Source organism: Euprymna scolopes, chromosome 11 (genome assembly GCF_053919585.1).
Source record: "Euprymna scolopes isolate OS-2025 chromosome 11, ASM5391958v1, whole genome shotgun sequence".
Classification (NCBI taxonomy): Eukaryota; Metazoa; Mollusca; class Cephalopoda; order Sepiida; family Sepiolidae; genus Euprymna; species Euprymna scolopes.
The window spans coordinates 136,323,403-136,346,694 of NC_136492.1; positions in this window are offsets into that span (position 1 = coordinate 136,323,403).

The window sequence follows — 23,292 nt, forward strand, 5'->3', positions numbered from 1 at the left end:
CTTCCACCCCCATACCACATACTGCACCAACACTAGACACCGCACTAACACCAACACCAACATCAGACACCGCACCAACACCAGACACTGCACCAACACCAGAAACTGCACCAACACCAACACCAGACACCGCACCAACACCAACACCAGACACCACACCAACACCAGACACCGCACCAACACCAACACCAGACACCACACAGACACTCGTCCCCACACCAATGCAAATTGAGCCGCCATCCCAGAAAGAAAAGAATGAACCCGTGAGGGGGAGAGACCCTTCAGATTCTCCCACTTACGGACTCACTCCAACAGGGACTCTCGCCCTCGAAACGAGAGAAGAACTTTGTTTTGTAGACCCCCTGTCTGTGGCAATGGGCTTACCACACCGGCAGAGAAAAAATTTAAAACCTCTGCTGGACTTCCAACAGATAGGGGGAAAAGACGTTAATGTCCCCTCTAATTTCCCGGACGCCCCATGGCTAACAGCTTCCTGAGGCCTGCAAAACCAACGTGTGGACAATGCTGGAAGCCGCTGAAGGGGCTGGTCCGGGAATTGAACTGATTAGGAAAAATGACCCTTCCCTTGAGGAACTCGCAAAACAATGCAAGGGAAGGGTCCCAGTGTTGGTCCATCCGTCACTCTATAGGGCCCTTAAATTGACTTACCCTTTGGATGTCGGCGGCATTGTGAGAGAAGGTCAGGACATGAAAAACCTGACCACCTTGAGCATTGCACACAACGTCGGTGTCCTTTCCCCGGCTGACTTCGGAGCTGAGTGTAACACACCTTAAGGTAGGTACCATGGCTTTGAATTTGGCTAGTCGGAATGCGAGGGGCTTGAGACCATCGGGCCGGGCGGCTCGCCTCCGGCACGACCTCTTGTCCCTGGGAGTGGATGTTGCTGCGATTCAGGAGACGCATTTCGTTTCCTCTGTGGACTGCCAGGTGCTGGCCCGAGACTTTGAGGTTTTCTCAGCATATGGCAGCCCGCGGGGGAAGGGAGTTTCCGTGCTGGTTAAACGTACCCTGTCGGCGACGGTCGACGTTGTCCATAGAGATGCGGTGGGCAGGCTGGTTGTGGCCGATGTTGCCGTAAAAGATTCTGTGTTTCGGGTGATCGCGGTTCATGCGCCCAGCACCGCTCGTGAGAGGGTCTCATTCTTCAGTCAGCTTGACGCGTTTGTAGATTGTCGGAAGCGGGTAGTGCTAATAGGAGATTGGAACGCCATCTTAGACCCCGAGATAGATAAGGTAGGGGCGATGTTAGAGGATCGGAGAGGTGCGAGTCCAGCCTGGCTGATCTGATGGCTAGATGCGGTCTGGTCGACAGGTTTCGGTTCGAGCATCCGGGGCGGGAGATGTGGACGTGGACCAATAGCGTTTCCTCCTATCTAAATACCTATTTGGACAGGATGTTAGTTAGGAGAGGCGAAGTAGACTTCTTATCTTGTCCCACGTTCACTTGGCTAGGCCAGACGGACCATAAATTAGTTATGGCCCGGCTGAAGCTAGGAAATAGGCCTAAGTTAGCGGGGTACTGGAAGTTAAACACCTCCCTTCTGGAGATACAAGACTTCCAAGATCAGTTAAGAGAATTGATTAAAAAGGCACTAGTGGGGGCGGTTACCGGGAGTAAGTTGTGGTTAGGTCTCAAAGCCAAGATCAGAAGCTTCTCCGTCAAGTATGCCCAGCGCCTTGCACTAGATAAGGCCAAGACGAAGAAGAAGCTAGAGCAGAAACTAGCCCAGGCTCTGGGGGAGGGTGATAGGGTTAGTCAGGAACTAGCTAAGCAGGACCTTCTACGCAAGACTAGCGAGCGTTACGAAGGCCAAGTAGTTAGAGCTAGGCTTAGAAAGATAGGCAACGAAGCAGTCAATTCTGATGCAGACGTGCGCCGTGAGGTTTCTAGGCGGGACTCGGACAAATACATTGCAAAAATCAAACATCCGAATGGACGCACCCTGGAATCGACTCGGGAGATCTGCGAGGGGTTTCGAGAACATTTCGAGGAGCGTTTTACGCAGCAGCCCGATCTTCCGGTCCTTGAGTTTAGCGACTATTTGGCCGACTCTCCCCGCCTCGAGGCGGCTAGAGCGGCTGGTTGCGAGGGCCAGGTGACGGAGCGGGAGGTCTTTACTGCGCTGAAGCACGTCAGCTGTGACAAATCGCCAGGACTCGATGGTCTGCCATACGAACTGTACTTGAGGCTGTCGCCCATGTTTCTGCCACTTCTGACGGATATGTTCAACCATTGGTTTGCTCAGGGATCCATCCAAGGGCAGGTGACCAAGGGAGTGATCACATTGCTGAAGAAAGGTGACGGGCATGGAGGGGAAGAATTAGACTACTACAGGCCTATAACTCTGCTAAACACAGAGTTGAAGATTTTGGCCAAGGTCCTGTCGAATCGGCTGCAGGTTGTTATCGACGAGTTGGTTGAACCGGAACAGAACTACGCTGTGAAGGGGAGATCGATTCAGAACAACTTGCACCTGATCCGCATGATCCTAGAGGGGGGAATAGATGACGACACGGAAGCCGCGCTGATAAACTTAGATCAGTCCAAAGCTTTCGATAGGGTTGACCATCGTTTCCTGGCATCTGTCTTAGATGCCGCCGGTTTTAAACCGGACATTTGCAAGTGGATCTCCATAATGTATCGACAGCCCATGGCTGTCGTGCAAGTTAACGGAAAGCGCTCGAAACCCTTTGTTATCTCTCGGTCGGTTCGTCAGGGTTGTCCGCTGTCGCCCCTGCTTTATGTCCTGGCTTTGGAGCCTCTTCTCCGCAAGCTGAGACATGGGGAGGCAAATTCGGCCCTGCGCGGAATGGCTCTGCCTGGCGGCTCAGCTGCCAAGGTATCCGCGTTCGCCGATGATGTCACAGTACGAAAGAATTACAGGGGCCAAGATAAACCGCAACAAGTCGGTAGGACTGCGGTTGGGCGCATGGAGTGGCAACGCAAACCTCCCTGCGCCCTTCAGCTGGACAGATGGCCCGGTCCGGATCCTCGGCGTGTGGTTCGGACTGGGTCTCCAGCTTGACAAGAATTGGTTGGAGGTACGGTCAAAGGTGGAGGCTGCAGTCAATTCGTGGCTTCCTAGGAAACTTTCCTTAAAGGGTAGAGCTGAGGCGTGCGCCACTTACGTCTTTCCTCTCATCCTTTACCGACTGGCCGTACTTCCCCTGCCTGCACAACACCTAAAAGCTCTTGTCGAACTCTTGTCCTCGCTCCTTTGGGACAGAGGAAGACACTGGGTGAGCAGACAGGTCTGTATTCAACGTCCGTGTGAGGGACGCTTGGGAATGCCGGACTTGAAGTGTCATCGAGATGCTGAGAGGCTGGCCTTCCTGAGCCACTATATGCAGGATGACCAACCGTGGCACCCCGTGGTTACTGCCGCCTTCCCCGACCTCGTTCTCGACCCTTCCATCGAGATCCGTCGCAGGCCGCGGGGAGAATCTGCCTACATGAAAGAGTGCCGAGCCGCGCTAAAACGACTACCAAGGTCCAGTGACCTTGTGACTGCTACCCGTAGGGAACTCCACAGGGATCTAGTGAAGGGGGCCGCTGACGACCCGCTATGCGCGCGTTTGTGGTGGCAGCAGAGTGAGATCCGTTCCGCGTGGAGCTGGGCGCCAGGTTCGAGTCATCTGAACAATTCGGAGTTCTCTCTGACCTGGCGATTGGCCCGAAATGCACTTCCACTCAACAACATACAATGCAGTTCCGGGTTTTTGGAGTCGCCTGATTGTCCCCGTTGTGGGACAACGGCCGTAGAAACTACGGATCACGCTTTCTTCGATTGCCGCGAACTCCGCCAGTACTGGTCGTATGTCAGCGGAGTGACGGCTCGCATCGATCCTGAGCATCCTCGCCCAATTACTGTATCCAATGTTGTGGACAACGTGAGGCCGCCGTGGGACCGGGAAAGACAAATGGTCTACGTTACGATCCTGGCCGTGGCGAGAATGGTGATTTGGACGTCGCGTCTGCAAGGTTGCCGGGGGGTGTTGTCTTTTTCTGATCAAGATCTGATCGCGTTCTTTAAACACCCACTACGGGTGAAGATCAGATGTGATAGAAGAAGGCTGCATCGCGCCGCATTTGACAGAAGATGGATACATGTGGCAAGTCTGTGTGTATGAAGAGGAGCAAAATTTGAATACGTGTTCCCCGCCTAGGTGTGGAACGCGCAGTTCTGTAAAGTTAAATTAAACAAGTAGTCTCTCAGCTAGCTGAGTTTGTGTTCCATCCCTCCCCGATTAGGAAGCCTCCAAGATTCCCATCCCCTCTTACCTGCAATTTTTGTTTTCACCCCTTCCTCTAAATTTTACCCATCTTGGAGAAAAAGAAATACAAACTAACCTCCATCCCTTACCCACAAAAATTTTCTTTTCTCCATTCACCCCCATCTAGAGGGCATCCCCACCTAGAGACTGGCCCGCAGAAGCGAGGTTCCTTTTACAAACCTAGTGGAACGGGCAGTCTATCAACTAGACGGGGTTAGGAGGGTCCTACTAATCACCTTTTGTTTTTTCTTTCCGCGCCCTCGACACAAATGAATTATTGTTACCATTTTATTGTTATCTTTTTTTTTTTACACGTCAATAAAAAATGTTTTAAAAATTGGGAGTTACTAGGACGTCCCCCAATATGAAAGGGTGAATGCGGTATTATGGTGAAAGAAGATACTAGCTGGGAGAAGCCTTTTGACTTTGTTTAGTTCTGGAGTGACAAGGATGACCAACGAACCCCAAAATCCCCCCTTTTGAGTTGGCCATGTGCCTAAGTTTTTTGTTCATCGTTGATTTTTTTTTCTGTATTTTTTAACATGAATAAAATATTTAATATCTCAAAGTGTAGTATCTGTTCGGGCAGATGCTGCAAGCGAAGACCAGCTATGACTAGCAAAGACCATATGTGGGGGTAACCCCACATATCTGAACTTGGTCAAGGTAGGGATCACCCTACGACCACAGTTACTATCCAGCTCCCATTTCCCACCTCTCGGGAGCAGGATCCCACTTTCCCTCCCCCTTCCCTCTCTCTCAACATTAAAAAACAGCCTTGTGCATAATTTGCTCAGTGGGGAAGCAAATAAATAAACTGGGCCCAATACTCTTCCTGATCTACATTCTTGGCCTTCGGGACAAGATCAAAGTGTAGTATCTGTCCCGGCAGATACTGCAAGCAAAGACCATATGTGGGGGCAACTCCACATATAAGACCTTGGTCAATGTAGGGGCAACCCTTCATACCAATTGTCACTATCCAGCTCCCCTACTCCCCGGGGAGTTGGTCCCCATTTCCCCTTCACGCCTCACTTTAAAAATCGGCCTTGTGCCTAATTTGCTCGGTGGGGGAGCAAATAAATACCATCTGTTCCGGCAGATACTGCACTTAAGATAATTTGTACCAGTCAATGGAGGGGAAACCCTCTATACTGGGACAATTATCATTTTTGGTAACCAGAGTGCCCCCTTTTTGCCTACTTTTAGGGGAGCTGGTTTTTACCTCACATTAAAAACGGCCTTGTGCCTAATTTGCTCAGTGGGGGAGCAAATAAATACCATCTGTTCCGGCAGATACTGCAAGCTATGACTAGCTAGGACTAGCTATGACTAGCAAAGATCAGATGTGGGGGCAACCCCACATGCCTGACCTTTAACCAGCACCCATTTCCCACCTCTCGGGAGCTGGTCCCCTTTTTCCCTTCCCCCTCCCTTTACTCCTCACATTAAAAATTGGCCTTGTGCCTAATTTGCTCGGTGGGGGAGCAAATAAATACCATCTGTTCCGGCAGATACTGCAAGCAAAGGTCATATGTGTGGGCAACCTCACATATAAGACCTTGGTCAATGTAGGGGCAACACTTCATACCAATTGTAACTATCTAACTCCCCTACTCCTCGGGGAGTTGGTCCCCATTTCCCCCTCACTCCTCACATTAAAAATCGGCCTTGTGCCTAATTTGCTCGGTGGGGGAGCAAATAAATACCATCTGTTCTTCAGATGCTGCACTTCTATTTCTTGTTCCCTTTCGGTGGAGGAGAAATCCTTCATGACTGAGACAATTTTTATTTTTGTACCTTTTCTACACGTTAAAAAACGACCCTGGTATCTAACTCTGTCCCATGGGGAGGCATAGTAAATAGGTGCATTAATGATCTTCCAAAACACGTCCTTACACAATTCGTAGGCAGTTATGATGATGACACTACTATCTATGATAGCATATCTAAGATCATAAACGACCAAGTTCTCTGTGATTCTTTCTTCTCTGATCTTGAGCATGTGCCACAATGGGATAAGAGGTGGCTTGTTATTTTTAATGCTTCTAAAACTAAGCTTTTATCTTTACATCATTAACGCTCCGATACCCATCTGGCATCAATTGAAATAAATGACTCTCGTCTTGGGGAGGCCTCAAGTTTTGACAAGCTTCTTGGCTTGACCTTTACTCCTGATCTTGAATGGGGCACATACATTAAACCCGTTGCCAACGCCGCTGGAAAAATGGTGGGATCCTTCTATCGATCCAGTAGATACTTCACTGCTGATGCAATTCTCTATCTACACAAGAGCCAAGTACGTCTAAGGATGGAGTACTGTTGCCACATCTGGGTAGGAGCTGCCAGAAAGGACTTATGCGTCATTGATCGACTTCAAAATAGACTTCGTATCCTCGTAGGGGATATCCTTTTCTCTTCGCTGCAACCTCTTTCTCACAGAAGCGATGTTGCGAGTTTGTCTCTGCTTTATCGGTATTTTAATCACAAGTGTTGGACTAGGCTCCAATCTATGATCCCCCCTCGCAAAACTTTCACAGGAAACACTCGTCTAGCAGAAAACACTATCGATAATTTCCCACATTCTTTATAAGTGCTAAAACCTAGACGTAGAATCAATGAACAAAGCTTTTTTTCTGAGAACGGTACGCCTATGGAATTGTCTTCCGTTTTCCTGCTTTCCAGCTGACTCCAATATGATTGTCTTCAAGTCTAACGTAAACAAGTTTTTGAGTAGTCGTTCCACTTAATTAAACAAATTTACCGAATCCCCATTTACTAACGGCTACGTTTTCCCCCATTATCTTCTGTACACTCTTCAACCCTTACACTCAAGTGGCGTATTTACCTTTATAAATTATGGTGCCCATGTAAAAAAAAATGGGCATAAGTCTAATCTGACGTTGTACTTGAAAACTATTTCAAAAGTAGTACGTAATGATGGCATTACGCCTACCAGTGGTTTATAATGTTGTCATCACATTTCTAGCAAACGTAATAGCATACTATAGAGTTCATCTTTACGTTAGGAGTGGAGGCCAGCACTAGACGCTTTTCGGATAGAGTGCATTTTGAAACGGGATTCATGCATTTGTATTTGGAGACAAGTAGGGAAAATGCATTAGCGGTGAAAAAGAGCTTTGCCTCACAGATGCAGTATAATTAAGCAGTTACATTTTGCCCCATGCACCACATGGTCGAGATCGAAGGAAAGAAAGTAGAACAGATCTTAGTCGATGTTGGTTTTTGAATGTTCCAATAGATGGTAGATCTGCGCATTAGAGAGACGAATCGTAATATATAATTTGGGTAATCGCTTGTAAAAATCTTAGTGGCGCCTGGGCACAGGTATATAATTGAGATCAAATGAATTGATTTTTTAGATTTAGCTTACATAATATAATAATCCTCATCTGAAATTAGTAAAAAAATAATTCTCATGTTTCTAAATGCAGACATCATATAATAGTGCACCGTATGTTTTCATTATTTTCACTTATAAATATTATACTATATTTCTGTTAAATATTTATATGTATATATATATATATATGTGTGTGTGTGTATGCGTGTGTGAGCATGTAGATATATGTATACATATGAAATATTATTTAAGAATTGCCCTACAAAAATTATTTCAGTTTTACTCATACAGAGTATATAAGTGTGTATATGTATATATATATATATATACATGTGTATATATACCTGTATATATATATATATATATATATATATATATATACCTGTATATATATATATATATATATATATATATATATATATATATATATATATATATATATATAGCTGTATGTCTATAAAAGTGGCAATGTCTATGTGGGTGTGTCTGTGTACATTTCCCTGCCAAATATCTCAATTTGCGGTTTACAGATTCGGGATTTGCGATAAAAGTATGAAGATTTCAGAAGGCCTTTTTATCGGCTTTCTGCCAGAAATTTGGTTCTAAACAGGTTAAATCTTAATAATTTGACCTTTGATAACTCTACCAAACTCCTCTGCAAATATTTGGTCGAAACACTTGAAATTTTAAATGTAGCTTACTTTGTCAAGACTTAAACATTTTAATTTGTTTTGAGCCCCGAAAAAAAGGTGTAGATGTCAAAATTGGGGTGGAATTAAGAAAAAGTTGATCTCTGAGGTTTCTACCAACTTACTCAGCCAATCTCTGGTCTAAACAGGTGAAATTTTACATAAAGTGTAATCAGCGATAGGACAAGCTTTTTATTTTTTATTTTTTATTTTTTTATTGGTTTAAGTCGAAAATTTGAGCGGTTCAAAATTCAAAGTTCAAAAGATTTAACCTTTTTTGTGTTAAGTAAACTACTCGATTTTGGGTCTAAACATTTGAAATTTATAGATAATGGGTAATCAGGCATGTGGAAAACATTTTCATCAGTTTTGGGGCGACACTTAAGCAGCATAAAAGTCAAAGTTAAAAGAGTTGAACGTTTCAGATTCTACAAAATAACAGTGTATATTGTTTATATAAAATAAATAATTACATAGTTACCAAATATGGATAAACAAGTATTCTATTGTTAAAATATCAGTCATAATCAGTTTTACATAAGATTATAAACACTTTGTGTCCTAGATATCTTATTAAAACTATTCGGCTTTGTAAGCAACTCAGAAAATCCTGTGAACATACAGATATGAATTCTGCTAAATATTAAAGAGTATGATTCGAGATTCTACGCACATAATCATCACCGATTGCGATGACAGATTCTCAAAAGCAACTGCATTCTGTCATTAGAATAATTGTTGATTGTAATTATCCCTGAGATTAAAAACGCTTGCTGCAGACAGCAGGTCTCCATATTTCTTCTGCAGAAGGCAAAATGCAGTTCGGTATTCAGGTTGATTAACAAAGTGCTATCATTTTTATCGTGTGATCAACTTTGCCCGAAACCAATATTAAAAATATTACAAAGACACAAGGGATGTGTTGCTGCATTCTGGTGAAATCTGATTTTCGAGAGAATACTGAAAATCGGTAAGCCTGCGCATGCCTTCCAAATGAAAACCATCTAAAAATGGCACGGCTTTTGTAAAATTGAAATAAAGGAAATTAGTAAGTACCGAATTCCTATTTAATCTGCATAATTGACGATGCTGATGCGAACTAATTATCAAGTGTGCAAAACTCATCAAATTTCTTTGGAATGTAAAAATGGATAGCCGTTTATGCAGTTGCATAAGTAACACACTAGTATAATAAACAAGAATCTAAGCGCTGTGCATCTACTATGAATTTCATTTTAATAAAATATGCAACATCCTTGCAGAAAACACAGTAATACTTATTATAAAATATTAAAAACTCATTTAAAGCAAAGTCAAGTACATCCCGATTATAATTAATATAGTAATTTACCTTAACCAAAACAGAATCAGAAAAGTTATTTTGAGTCAAAGAAATTTACCTACAAGAAACCAAGTTTTACACATATTACAAACAATATTATTAATCATAACGGTAAAAAAATGTGAGATAGAGAAAGATAATCCAATACATAGTCAAGCAGAAATTACTCTTTTCATCATATATAAAAATATTTGCGAATTTACCGGTATGTTACAACTCGTAGTTTCATAATATATTCTTTTATTTTAAACAAAAGAGAAATGCAAAATTTAGATTTAAAACGTTGATACAATTAAAGCGTTATTGTTTTAATTTTCCAGTGTTTTTTAAAGAATACAGGGGCAATGATGGAATTAAAACAACTATTGTACAATTATCAAATAGATTTGCATCAGAATCAACAAACAAAACATTCTCCAACGACAGCAAAACAACGAAAAAAGACAGACTGAATTGGTAAAATACGGACATAACCACAACAGAAAATAAGAAGAAGATGACTAAAGATGTTGCTTCAACAACAAGAAAAGCAAATGCTATTGGAACAAAAAGAGAAAACATACTTAATATTAGAATCTTTGACAAATAAAATAAATCACACAAAATAACACAGCGTTCTATGAAGAGAAAATACTCTGGAACGCATCCACCAATTTTATTTCAGGAACCGACGAATACAAGTATTTAGCCACATATTATAAGAATGCAAGACAGCCTACATAATGCAGATTAGATATTTGCTCAATAGATTTGTTTATTGCCTCAAAAACTGAAGTCTTCCAAACTCAGCAGATTATTGGATTACATTCTATTAAAAAATCACGTGATTCAACACTTTGTCCGAAATTGTAGACCCGCTTATAGTATTGATTAACCAAAACACTTATTTTTTCATAAAATGTTGAAATGCCTAAATTTAATCAAGACAGAGAAGAAGGACTAAAGTATATTTGCATAAACATTCAACAAATATTGAGACGATTTAAAAATAAAAGTTTTAGCAAGGGTTTACAATTTCAAACTCTTGATAATATTATAAGGTTTGTTGTCGGCAGTAAATAAACTACAATATTAAGCGATAAAAGTATAAAGTGATATAAAAAACCTAACGTTACGAATGTTGTTGGATTATTGTGAAGAGGACTTAGCATTAAAAATAATTCAAATTGCATTTCACAGTATTGCATCTCGCACGTAAGAATGATGCATTATAGTAAAAATGTATTTTCAAGAGAAAATAAAATGCAAAGACTGTATAACTCTTGCACACTGAAAAAAATTAATAAAATGTCAAAATGAGGCAAATACCTGCATTGAATCCAAGAGTCACACACCACACAAAAGCTTGCCTGAATTTTGACAATATACTCAAGAAAATCTTGGTGATTTTTTTTTTTGTTGCTTAACCTTAAATCAACTGAAAACAAAGATGTTAACTTGTACATTTAACATAACATCTCTTTCAGATAATAAAGAATTACCACAAGGGGTCGCAATTTTTAAAGATTTCCGCTGATTTTAACATATTCTTTCTAAACTAAAATTCTGTAAATTCATCTTCAATAATAAAAACATGTTAAATTGGATAAAAACAACAGTTTTCATAAAGTTAAATATAATTGTAACTTGATATGCCTTATTTTTGTCTACTTTGATGTATTACTTCAGGAGCTTAATATTCTGTGATATTCTAATTCTAGGTTGGACAAAGTCAAATACCGATAATTATGGATGACGTGTGATATAATGTCTCAGTGACCATTTTACTGGCGTTAAAATTTAAAAAAATGTTTCCATGCTAATCAACAAAACAAACACTTGTTCCACAACAAACCGGGAAGAAGTATGTAAAGTAGTCCATCTCGGTTGACGTATTGATTGGCCCTGTGTTTATTTTGATGCAAATAAATATTATTTATTTATTTTTTATTACATTTTCACCCCAAACAAGGCGCATTGCCACTTAGGTGTAGGGGCTACTATCAGGGCCAGCAACTGCTGTGGCACTATGTAAGTATTTGGGCAGCAAGATGTCGGTTCACGTTGCACTTGAAATTCTGCATGTCAGTACAGTAAGGGAAGCAGAATCCTGGAAGGGAATTCCAGAGTCTAACGTTCTGGGGAAGAAACTACTGGAGTAGAAATATCTTTTACATCTAGGGATCTCTACTGTGTGGAGTGGGATTTAGCTGCCTGTCGGGTTTGTCGAGGGTGTCTGCGTCGTGGGGGTACAAGTGTTTGCAGTTCGTCAGAACATTCACCATTAAAATACTTGTAGAACAAGCAGAGGGATGCAACGTTTTGTCGATGGGACAGAGGCTAAAGCTTAGATGCCAGTTAAGGGCCTATCAGATTGGAGACTCTTTTTTTAACCTTGTCTAGGAGCGAGAGACTAGTAGTAGACGCACCAGCCTAGATGTGACAACACTACTCCATACATGGGCGAATGGTAGTCTTATAGAGATACAGGATACTTTCAGGTGTCAGTAGTTTTCTAGCACGGGAGAGAGAGCCTACCTTTTTTGCACGGCCATGGCAATGTTTTCAATATAATTGTTCCAGCTCATGTTTCTTGTGAACATTAGGCCAAGCAGTTTGAAAGATGTACTCTCAGACAGGGAGTCACTGGCCATTGCTATTGGTGGCAGAGAAGGTGTCTTGTAATTATTGAAGGAAACCAGTTTGGTCTTGGCAGCATTGAATGTGACCATCCATTTATGTCCCCATTCCACTACAGATTGGAGGTCATCCTCTAGTGTTTTTGCCATTTTTTAGATGTGTTCATTTGTTTTTCTGTCATGCCTTTTATAGAGTGTAGTGTCATAAGCATATATACCAATCTCAGGGGCAGTTTTGTCGGGGAGGTCATTAATAAATATCAGGAACAGTAGAGGTCCAAGAATAGACCCCTGAGGCACTCCCGCATTTATATCGCACTGTTTAGATGTTCGACCGTCGAGGACAACCTGGATTTTTCTCTTATCTAAGAAGGATTTAATTATGCTAAGTATTCTTCCAGTGATACCGTATGATTTAAATTTCCTGAGGAGACCCTTGTGCCATACCCTGTCAAAAGCCTTAGATATATCTAGAGCTACCGCTCTGCCTTCCCCCGCTTTGTCCAGTGAATGGTATATACGTTCAGAGATTACAGTGAGGATGTCAGCTGTGGAACGGGCTTGTCTAAATCCATATTGTTTGTCAGTCAGAAGTTTAGCATTTGTAAGGTGCCGGACTAGAGCTTGGTTAATTATGGCCTCAAATATTTTGGCGAAACGTAGGAGGAGGCTAATGGGGCGATAATTTGATGGGTCAGTTCTTTCGCTAGAATTCTTGAATATTGGTACCAGAGAAGCGGTTTTCCAACAGCCTGGAAAGCATGATTAATTAAGGCATTTGTTGTAGAGTTTGGAGAGAACTGGAGCTACTTCGGCTGAGCACTTTTTTAATAGCACAGCTAGGATGAGATCAGGTCCACATGCTTTTGAAGTGTCAAGATTTATTATGATAGCATGTACCTGAGCCGGGGTGATTTTTAGATCGTCTAGCTTGGAGTCTGTCCGCAAAGGAAAAATCAATTAATTGTTAAGAAAAACCTTTATTTCTGTCAGTACTTTTTATGTATAATTGCACATACTTTTTCAGGAAATGTCAGTAATGCTAGGTATTAGAATTGCAATATTGTTCAGTTGGAATTTTGATATAGTGGCCGTTCATCACGTTTTTGCAAGGTTATATGTTGTACACATTTTCATCTTAAACAGAAATTTTCTTGCCTTATATGCATTTGTTAACAATGTTTTGGAGGTTCCGTCACATTTTAACTGAACTTATAATGGGCATAAGTTATCCGGCATGCAAAAATGGACAAAATTAAAAGTCGGTTCGACAGATTTTAACAAAAAAAGACAAAGAAATGTATTAAAAAAATCGTTATATTTTGTGGTAATATTCCATAAAAACGACCAGTTCCATTTATGTAAGAAACTAACCTTATCAATCATAAATGTGCATATTTTGAAACGTTAATACGCACTTACCATTCTAAACTATTCTAAATCATAAATAATGATAGATAAATACTAGTTATTAGTTAATTCAAGCAATTCATTCGACGATGTCAAAATAAATATTCCAGTTATTACTACATTGCATCTTAGAAAGAATATATGCCATATAGGAAAAATAATCTAGTTCTTTTGGATTCATGCATGTAACTGACTCTGCCAAATACTTTTATATAAGAACTATCTTACTTCCAATTTATCTGGCACCTCCCCTGACTCCTTCGCCTAGCACAGTGCGCCATCTATGGATGATAATTATCTGGTTCATTTCTCTGCCAAAATATACGACGGCAACAATATTTCCCAAAATATAGAGTGCAACATTTAGACACACACACACCCACATACACACACTAAGGCATGCACACACCCAACTCCCTCCACCCCCCAAATATATATATATATATATATATATATATATATATATATGTGTGTGTGTGTGTGTGTGTGTGTGTGTGTGTGTGTGTGTGTGTGTGTGGAGTGCTTGTCCATTTAAGATAATATAAATAAGGGCAAAAGTAAGAAACAAATGAATGTATTAAAATAATCACAAACCAAATTAAAAACGTAATCATAATAGGTATGTTAAGTCATAAGAATGTTAAAAAGTATATGCCTTTTCAATGTCAAGATTATGCTATGCGTTACGATCCAAATTGGGATTTGGTTTCTATTTTAGTACATTGATGTATTATATAAAAAAAGCAAAAACATGAATACTTCTATTAAGGTCTTATATATTAACACACACACACACATACACCCCGCACGTACACACACAATATAAATATATACATGAATATATATATATATATATATATTTGTGTATGCATATTTATATGTATATATATATAAATGTATATATATATATATATATATATATATATATATATATATATATATGCATGAGCATGTGCGTGTAGAGTGGATGGACTTGAACTTACGTTTTGCCGTGATTTATACGTTTCTTTGATTGTAAAATTTTTATTTTCCTTCGCGATGCATTAGTCGTTCCAAATATTGCCGGTAGGATAAATATGTAAATGCGTGTTCTGACATAATGTACGTGTTCAATCATGATGATTTTAACGTTGCAATAACATGTTGCTATTCGTTGTGTTAAAAGGCAATGAAAAAAATAATGAAAAAAGGGGTTGATACATACGTTCCTTATAACAACGTTGGAAACTGAAATCGTTTGCCAAACACAAACGCACACAAAAACACACATACCTATATGTGTGTGAGTGGGTGGGTGTGTATACATAAATATATGTATACGTCTAATTATGAGAAAACGTTGTTTGAAATTAACATTAAAAATTAACACTTGCTTTATAATATATTTTTAAATCCTCTAATTTTTCCAATAATTTTATGTATGCTAAAATAAAATAAATATGATTTAATATGAATTAAGCACCTTTTCGATTCTCTTTTAAGTTTCTTCCAGATGACAAAAACATTAAAGTAAAAGCAAAACTGGAGGAAATAAGAGAATTTGTAATGATATCCGACACTCTCGCGTATTAAATTATTCAAATGCTAGAAAACAGCTGGCATTTATTCAGATACGAGATTAACAATGTAAAGTATGTGATAGATCAATTAGGGACACAGTATAAAAATGCAATACCGATGCATTTCAAAACGGTCTTACTTTTTTGCTTGTTTATTTTACTCACGTTCAGTCCTCACATGCCGCAGCTACACTTGAATTTGAATTGCTATTTCTGACTATAGTTCGCAAAGATTGACAAGGTGATTGTTTACGTTACGCTTAAACTCCTTCATATCAGCAACATTAGAGAAGCACGTATTAGTAACGAATTCCAAAGTCTATCCCTCTAAAGAGAGAAAATGTTAGAGTAGAATCCTTTTGGCATTTAAGAATCTCAACATTAAAATGGTGTGTTTTTGCGACTAAACGGGTTTGCTAGCGATATGCACAGCGATGTGGCACAATTACAACAATTCATCACTTGGTTCAGACGTAATATTATGAATTATACTTTGCTTTTATTAAATATACATTATCTACAAGTATTTTTCAAAACTCCTCGGCTTTACGTCCACAGGGAACATGAGTTAGATAGCTACATCGAGGGTATTGCAAAAGCTGCTACGAAAAGGTGGGCTCATTCTACCGTGCTTGAAATGTACTTACGCCTGAAAGTATCCTGTACCTCTACAAGGCATTTATTGGCCAATATATGGAGTATTGCTGTCACATTTTGGATGGTGCATCTGCTAATAATCTCTCACGCCTGGACAGGGTTCATAAAAGAGTATACAATCTGATTATTTCTGTACTATAATCTAAACGTCAATCTCTGTCCCATCAACGAAATATCGCATCTCTTTTCTTGCTTTACAAGTATTTTAATGGTGGATACTTATACGAGATGCTAGCCGCTGTACAACCTGGACGTAAATACTCACGACAAACCCGACAAGCATCAACGTTCCACGCCTACACAGTAGAGATCCGTAGATGTAAGAAAAACTTATAATCAAATAGTGTATTCCGCAGAACTGATAGAATATCAAAATCCCTTCCGGTTTCCAGCTGATCCAAATGTACTGGCATGCAGAATTTCAAGCCTAATGGAAACAGACATCTTGCTGCTTCGCCCTCTTTTTCTTCCTGCAACTCATGTCCGTGGTGGTAGCACTATCTCGGGCATGCATTTGTAATGGCACTGTGTTTTGTTTTCGGTGTAAATTTAATAAATAAGTAACGTGCTGCTTTACATTAACAGACAACCTGATATTGAACAAGTAGGTTGAGGACACGGCTGAGCCTGTTGCAAAAGAGGAGGAGGTTCATTTACGCTGCGTAAAAATCACACTCAATAAGGGTCGTACATATTTACTTAACCATGGAGTATCTATGACTAGGGTTTATCGTATCGACAGTTCCTCAAAAAGAGTCTCTATTCTTGAAGGTCTGGAAACGTTGCTCCATCCTTCCCCTTACTTATAAATTAGCCACAATAAAAACAGAAAAATTCAAGACGTGTATGAATAAAAGACAAACAAGGCGTTATTGAATAAAAAATGTGTGTTGCTTTCGACCGCGAAAGCAAGGTTAACTCCGAAACTAGACCTCTACCTGGGATTATTAAGAGTTTCGTCATATATATAGACGGTGTGGAATCCATTCAGAGGATGGTCCCCCCACAAAGCTGTTTGCTCTAAGTATGAAATCAGTATTTTTTTCTTTTGGGGGCAGACTAGCAGGGGGTTAGTCTAGTTTCTTTTTCTGGCGAAGCGTCTTAATTCTGGCATGATTTTTTTTGGGTTCTATGTTTAAAACGCCATATATTGGTTCGATTGCCTCTACGCCGTAGACGTTAGGCTGTACCCTCTATGTGACTTTCCTTATTTGGTTTAGATGCGTTTTATGTTACGACTTTTGGCCTGGAATGATGTATATGACATCGCCTATTTTTGTGTGATTGATCGTGTTCTAGTAAGAAAAAATAAAATTAAATTAAAATGGTGTTCTTGAAATGCATAAAATAGACTTTATCGCCAGGTTAAATCATTTTGTTGGCATCGTAAAGATACTGTGGTTTATCGCGTGTTTGGGAAACAGTTTATCAAAAACGGTTTTCATTTATCGCCCAAACATGATTTCAGGTGGAGATCCAGCATCTGTCACGTTAGGATTTTTCGTGATTCTATTATTGGGGAAATTGATGGATAATCTTTGCTATTGGTTGGTGTGCCGTAGGCCTTATTCAATGTCGTTTTTTTAGCCATCTGGCTTCATATGTAGCATGTAGGCGCCAATGCAATATTGGCTAGCATCGCTAGCAACAATTATAATCAAATCCCAGTAAAAATTAGTTATGAACAATTAAGTTTATTTCATTTCTTGAAATGATGTCTAGCAATCCGATGTTCATTCCGAAGGTGTATCCTCCTTTAATATTTGGTTAAGCGGTACGCCCAGTTTGTAAATGTTGAAGATAAACTCTAGATAGGCATTTACAAAGTCCAACAAAATATTAAGTTGTGCTATGTTTTTCGATGTCGGCATCTCTAATAGTGGGCGCTCCGATCTTATTTGGCGGCTGCTCTCTTGATCAGTAATATGTCCCAGGTACTTCTTTTTGGTTAGAAGACTTAGCACCTGTGTACTTCGATCTAAAAACCCATAATCTCATATTTGATTGAATACTTTTTGATACGGTGTATATCCTTTGTATTGCTTTTGCTCGCTATACTGATGTCAACTAAATATGCGAGGTGGTGTCCAGGTCGCCCAGCATGTTATCCACGATCTGCTGGAATATAGCAGGTGATACCTTGACGCTGAACGCGAACATTTAATATCTGTACAAACCCGATGTCTATTTATAAGGAGGAGGTTTATGCTTTGTCATTTACAGGAATTTGTAAACAAGCATTAAGTCGATAATAGAAAAAAAAAACTTTAATTTTGTGAACACAAGTCGATAATAGAAAAAAAAACTTTAATTTTGTGAACACTTTCTTCGGGATGGGTATAGATACGGCAAGTCTTCTAACGGCCCCTTGAGTCTAGCCAAGCAGAGGGCGCGAACACGGACTTCCCCGGGTGTTTTTGTTCCCGTAGACCGCCGGCACATCGCCCTCACTGTATTTAATTTTAGGTTGTACACCGGTGCTTTCCAACTTGCTCAGTTCCTGATTTATCTTGTTCAGAGATACTAAAGGGATGTTGCGTTTTTGCTTTTTTTTGTTTTTTAAAGGGTTATATGCCCGGTTTCAGCTTAAATTCCAAATTTTTTTTTTTATATATCAAATCATCGTATTCATAAATGTTATGGGAACTTTGGTTTGTTAAAATCCTACTTTTTTTCGCAACTTTTCGAATCCTTTGAAAACAGTGTCGTCGGGAGCACTGGATTATTGAACCGCTTTTGCTTACGTAAGTTTTCAAATCATTCTGTCGCCTGTCTTATGAGAGAAGTGGTTTATTGGTGTCAGACTTGGAAGGCATTAGATTTTCCGCATCTGTCGCTTAATATATTGCTCTGCATTAGCTACAACAAATAGAAAAACGGTGTAAGTAAAGACGTGTATTAATAATGGAAAAAAAGATTACAGATTGAAAAGCGTGGTTTGAGTTCCCCCGAGGAAGCGAGTATGTGTGGATAATTATATGGAGACAAAATTAAAATATACATTCAAGATTAGGAGCACCAAACCTTAAACTCCCTTAATTAAGTAACCCTCCAAACATTCCATATTTTCACACCATGACTCGTCCCTATTTCCACCTCATAAACTCACCCATCCTCACAGTAAAAACAGCACCCCCACCCCCTATGAAACACACCCCAATTGAAAGTCAAAAGAATATCCATTTTCCACTTGAACTTAAAATCAAGAGACCAACCCTTTTAAAGTATACTAAAACACAATTCCCCCCTCCGCCGAAAAATTCCATTAAGAAACTGTATACTCGCTCAACTTTGACCCTCACCCCTCTCTTTACCCTCTCTACTTCAACCCATTATCCTCTTTCCCTCATCTAAAAGGCTTCCCTCATCCACTATACACAAGGAAACGAACTATCTTTCTAATAGACTCACACTTCCAGCAAGCCGTTCCAACGTACCGTTCCGAATATCATATCCATGATTATTTAGCTATCTTTGGTATTTTGATAACTTCAATATTGATTCCGAGGTCCATAGCACACTTAACTCAATGCTCAAATTATATTACTCACGGGGATATTTACAATGAAATGATATATCCACCCGATTTCAGATATATTTTGTCAACACCGAGAAAGCATTTGGACTAGAGCAACCAACACACAATCAACGCAACAACGAATAAGGCTGCCAGGTATACTTTTCGAAATATCAATAAGGAGCAGTACTCTTTCGCTATATGGGAATATTACTTTCTACCATGGGCCTATTTTCTGGCCACCTGGATTTATAACCCCGAACGAAACTGGACTCCTTTCGATAATGGACTACCCAGGTTGTATCAACTTCTTTTTTCAGATAATTTTCTCTATATAATAATCAACAACGACTCAAAGAACTAATAATTGTGCAGAAAAGAAAAATACCGTCTATTCGTAGCTGAACATTGTGCTAACTGCATGTCATTTCCTCTGATGATATGAGCAATTGTTGAAAATCCATGCAGTAAGGAAATTAAAATAACCCCTTCCATATATTCCTGTTTACAAGCAATAAATTCTTAAATCGAATATATCTGTATGTATGTTGTTTTTCCGGATTTAAAATTTAACAACGAAACTTATATATTGCTCTATTCTTAAATATTGAACGTTTCCTTTTTGGCTACGATCTCCTTGAAAGTAATATCTATCAGGATTTTTCATCTGAATTCTTATCTCGCTTATATATATATATATATATATATATATATATATATATATATAAAGTTGAACGTATGCGTGTGTATGTGTCTGGTCACGAATAGGCTCCTATATGGTTGCCTATTTTTTAAAAAAAACTGATTACATATAATGATAGAAGATGTATCGAGGATCAGGAATGTGTATGTTTGATCTGGCAGAACGGTGGTTCATAAATAAGTGTTGGGTCTGCGTTCGCGCCAGGCCCCACAGTATGGAAATCAAAAATGATTAAAAAAAAAGTGTTTACTTTTTTAATATCCCATTGTACTGTTTCGGATTATTTTACTAAATTAAGTAAAGCGTCATTATTTTTGAAAACTGTTTTTGTTTCTTGGTTTTTCGATATTTCTTCGATATTATTTAGTAAGAGTGTTTAGCAGAAAATCCAACAAAGGACTACCCGAAAAAATTAATATACAAGGAATAAATTTTTCCATAGTCAATAAAAGTTCAGTTCATGTTTTTTTTTTGTTTTGAAATAGTTTTAATGCTCTTTACTTGAAATAATTTCAGCGAACCGAAATTAAAAAATTGAGGCGATAATTAGTTAAATGAATTTTTATATAAATTACACATCCCATAATCGAATATTCCTCCAGCACAAAATAACATAAAACATTAAAATGTGTTTTTAAATAGTCCTTACGTTGAGCGAACTCTCTTAAATTGTTAACACAGAATGCTAAGGTTGCCCTCCTCAAATTGAAAACGGGACTATCCATTTCAAATTCACTGCCATTTTGATTTTTTTAACCGGTTAATGAATTAAAAAAATGTTTACAAACTATTTAAAAATAAAAATGAATGAAATGTTCTACCATAAAATTAACTTTTATTGACTATGGTAACATTTATTTCTTTTATATTTATAATATTATATATATATATAGCATGTTTTTCTTTGTAAGGCAATATCATTATGTTGGTCACTCTTGGCTACGAATGAAACAAAAGTAACATAAAAAATATTTTTTTTGCGAAAATTATCTTTACTTTCATCATATTTTGCTTAGGGTAACATTTTGCAGAATCAAAACCTATATCTTTACAACACCTCCTTTTCATAGCCTATCATACTTACATCAATCACAGCCCATTTTCTGTAGGCTGTTTGTAAACCCAGTCAATGACGGGGGCATCTGCTAGTATATTTATATAACGTGTACTTAGCACATGACTATATTGAAATTATAGATATTTACTAAATAATAAAGCTCCATATTCTTAAGATATGTTTCATTTCGTGTTAGACACAACATGAAATATTTATTTTAACTTTTATTTATATAACTTCTCACAACTATATTTTACCACTTTATATCTTTCTGGATATAAATTTAACAGCTGCAGAAAATCGGTTGGTATATATCAGATCTGTTAAAACGTGATGCCAAAATAAAAAAAAATAGATAAAAAATAATTTATCAGATTTTTCTTCATAATAGTCTATATATGACTGTAATATGTTAGCATCTTTTATTTTTTTGTTTATCATCGTGGGGTATACTATCGAAATTCGAACATTCGAAAGTCACAGAGATTCATATATGTCTACGTATACAGCTACACACACATGCATATATATATATATATATATATATATATATATATATATAGATATGCATATTTTGACACCAGATCATTATTTAGACATGTTCGATTGAACACGACATATTGCATAGCAGAGGCACATATTGGAGATGACAGGGAGTTCATATTGGAGCACATATATAACGGCACTCATGTAATACAAACATAACGATAGTGATGACGAGGGATACATTTATACAGTTCTTATATTTCTTGGGGACTTCGTATTAACAGTTCTTAGTGACATTTGTATCTATTACCTTATGACCACGACTCTGACAATTATTGGAGTTTCATATTATTACAGCATGAGTGATGTGTGATGCACGGTTCTTAACACAGAATAATGGAGATACATAATCTTTGAAGGGTTCCAACATGGTCGTTATAATTGGTAATAAAACATAATTACATTTCGTTCGTGATGAAGGATGACACAAGACAACAGTTACAACATAATGATGACGTCTTTATTCATCTGCTCGGCCGGTCGATGACGTCACGAATTCAAATTTAGATCTACATCTCTGTTGTCCCTTTGCGTCCAAGGGGTCAACCGACCAACTGACGGCTCTCTTGCTGACTGACTTGCTTGCTGACTAAAATCCAAACCCATAATATGGAGAAATCTCCTGTCTATGACGTCATAAGTGGGTGTTTTAAAACGTGACCAATTCCACGTGGCTTAAATATGTTTGTCCAAACACATCCCTGGCGAACAAAAGAATCCTCAATTCTAATCTAACATATTTTAAACAATATAATCTAATTTGCATTGTTCATTCTTTTAGCTGACATATTTAATATTCAAATTTCTAAAAGAATAAAGAATAGGATTAATTTCTAACATTCCATTTCTTAACTTTGCCTACAGGGTTCGATTCTAGCCATATCCTAATATCATTTTCACTTACAATATTCATTTTATTTACATGGAAAGGAGGCATCCCTTTTCAATATAACAGATAATTTTATTTCTTTTTCCCATCTTTTTGGATATATTTTCTAATTGGCCAGCGGTCTTTTTAATTTGAGCAGGCGTTATATACAGAATGGCGCCCGGAATTTGTTGAGAGGCCATATTTTCTCAAGCGCTTTATATCGGCAATCTGATTTTCGTCAGAAGCAATTGTTGTTTTTCTTTTTCTTTTCGTTTGAGGTTTTGTGTATTTATAGCTTTGCTTCTTTCTTTCAATTTGCTACAAAGGTGTTACAGAAAGATTGGAGGCGAGTTATTTTATTTTAGTTTTGTTCTCATTTTCCTATTTTACAATTTATTACTTTTATTTCAGGTTAGTTCTTACACAGTGTTAGTACATTTGTCAGTATGGTGTAATATATTCCGAGCTATTTTGTCAGTGTGGTGTAATACATTCCGTGCTATTTTGTCAGTGTCGTGTAATACATTCCGTGCTATTTTGTTAGTGTGGTGTAATACATTCTGAGCTATTTTGTCAGTGTGGTGTAATACATTCCGAGCTATTTTGTCAGTGTGGTGCAATACATTCCGAGCTATTTTGTCAGTGTGGTGTAATACATACCG